The sequence below is a fragment of the Carassius gibelio genome, chromosome A6 (genome assembly GCF_023724105.1).
Source record: "Carassius gibelio isolate Cgi1373 ecotype wild population from Czech Republic chromosome A6, carGib1.2-hapl.c, whole genome shotgun sequence".
In the NCBI taxonomy this organism is placed as follows: Eukaryota; Metazoa; Chordata; class Actinopteri; order Cypriniformes; family Cyprinidae; genus Carassius; species Carassius gibelio.
Genome location: NC_068376.1, coordinates 564,460 through 567,256, shown reverse-complemented (window position 1 = coordinate 567,256; position 2,797 = coordinate 564,460).

Below are 2,797 nucleotides of genomic sequence, written 5' to 3'. Positions count from 1 at the left end.
TTCAACAGAAACACTATTTCAGCATTACTGGACTCAGAAAGCTGTAAACTGACAATCTTGATCATTGAAGTCCTAACATTAGTTTTTGTGCATATAACTTCTAACACATTAAAAACTGTCTTACAGCATTGCAAAAAACATTTCATTTCATAAGACATAAGCTTGTTTCAGTTTGGCAAGATTTGCACTGAATACTCAATGAAACCGCATTCTCTATTAGAGAGAAAAGCTTTTGAGCAGATTTGGGCTTGATTTCACTTCATTTGAACAGAAACACTATTTCAGCATTACTGGACTCAGAAAGCTGTAAACTGACAATCTTGATCATTGAAGTCCTAACATAAGTTTTTGTGCATATAACTTCTAACACATTAAAAACTGTCTTACAGCATTGCAGAAAACATTGTACTTCATAAGGCATAAGCTTGTTTCAGTTTGGCAAGATTTGCACTGAATACTGAATGAAACAGCTTTATCTAATAGAGAGAAAAGCTTTTGAGCAGATTTGGGCTTGATTTCACTTCATTTCAACAGAAACACTATTTCAGCATTACTGGACTCAGAAAGCTGTAAACTGACAATCTTGATCATTGAAGTCCTAACATAAGTTTTTGTGCATATAACTTCTAACACATTAAAAACTGTCTTACAGCATTGCAGAAAACATTGTACTTCATAAGACATAAGCTTGTTTCAGTTTGGCAAGATTTGCACTGAATACTGAATGAAACAGCTTTATCTAATAGCGAGAAAAGCTTTTGAGCAGATTTGGGCTTGATTTCACTTCATTTGAACAGAAACACTATTTCAGCATTACTGGACTCAGAAAGCTGTAAACTGACAATCTTGATCATTGAAGTCCTAACATTAGTTTTTGTGCATATAACTTCTAACACATTAAAAACTGTCTTACAGCATTGCAGAAAACATTGTACTTCATAAGGCATAAGCTTGTTTCAGTTTGGCAAGATTTGCACTGAATATTGAATGAAACAGCTTTCTCTAATAGAGAGAAAAGCTTTTGAGCAGATTTGGGCTTGATTTCACTTCATTTGAACAGAAACACTATTTCAACATTACTGGACTCAGAAAGCTGTAAACTGACAATCTTGATCATTGCAGTCCTAACATTAGTTTTTGTGCATATAACTTCTAACACATTAAAAACTGTCTTACAGCATTGCAGAAAACATTGTACTTCATAAGGCATACGCTTGTTTCAGTTTGGCAAGATTTGCACTGCATATTGAATGAAACAGCTTTCTCTAATAGAGAGAAAAGCTTTTGAGCAGATTTGGGCTTGATTTCACTTCATTTGAACAGAAACACTATTTCAGCATTACTGGACTCAGAAAGCTGTAAACTGACAATCTTGATCATTGAAGTCCTAACATTAGTTTTTGTGCATATAACTTCTAACACATTAAAAACTGTCTTACAGCATTGCAGAAAACATTGTACTTCATAAGGCATAAGCTTGTTTCAGTTTGGCAAGATTTGCACTGAATACTGAATGAAACAGCTTTATCTAATAGAGAGAAAAGCTTTTGAGCAGATTTGGGCTTGATTTCACTTCATTTGAACAGAAACACTATTTCAACATTACTGGACTCAGAAAGCTGTAAACTGACATTCTTGATCATTGAAGTCCTAACATTAGTTTTTGTGTATATAACTTCTAACACATTAAAAACTGTCTTACAGCATTGCAGAAAACATTTTATTTCATAAGACATAAGCATGTTTCAGTTTGGCAAGATTTGCACTGAATACTGAATGAAACAGCTTTCTCTAATAGAGAGAAAAGCTTTTGAGCAGATTTGGGCTTGATTTCACTTCATTTGAACAGAAACACTATTTCAGCATTACTGGACTCAGAAAGCTGTAAACTGACAATCTTGATCATTGCAGTCCTAACATTAGTTTTTGTGTATATAACTTCTAACACATTAAAAACTGTCTTACAGCATTGCAGAAAACATTGTACTTCATAAGACATAAGCTTGTTTCAGTTTGGCAAGATTTGCACTGAATACTGAATGAAACAGCTTTATCTAATAGAGAGAAAAGCTTTTGAGCAGATTTGGGCTTGATTTCACTTCATTTGAACAGAAACACTATTTCAACATTACTGGACTCAGAAAGCTGTAAACTGACAATCTTGATCATTGCAGTCCTAACATTAGTTTTTGTGCATATAACTTCTAACACATTAAAAACTGTCTTACAGCATTGCAGAAAACATTTTATTTCATAAGACATAAGCATGTTTCAGTTTGGCAAGATTTGCACTGAATACTGAATGAAACAGCTTTCTCTAATAGAGAGAAAAGCTTTTGAGCAGATTTGGGCTTGATTTCACTTCATTTCAACAGAAACACTATTTCAGCATTACTGGACTCAGAAAGCTGTAAACTGACAATCTTGATCATTGAAGTCCTAACATAAGTTTTTGTGCATATAACTTCTAACACATTAAAAACTGTCTTACAGCATTGCAGAAAACATTGTACTTCATAAGGCATAAGCTTGTTTCAGTTTGGCAAGATTTGCACTGAATACTGAATGAAACAGCTTTATCTAATAGAGAGAAAAGCTTTTGAGCAGACTTGGGCTTGATTTCACTTCATTTCAACAGAAACACTATTTCAGCATTACTGGACTCAGAAAGCTGTAAACTGACAATCTTGATCATTGAAGTCCTAACATTAGTTTTTGTGCATATAACTTCTAACACATTAAAAACTGTCTTACAGCATTGCAAAAAACATTTCATTTCATAAGACATAAGCTTGTT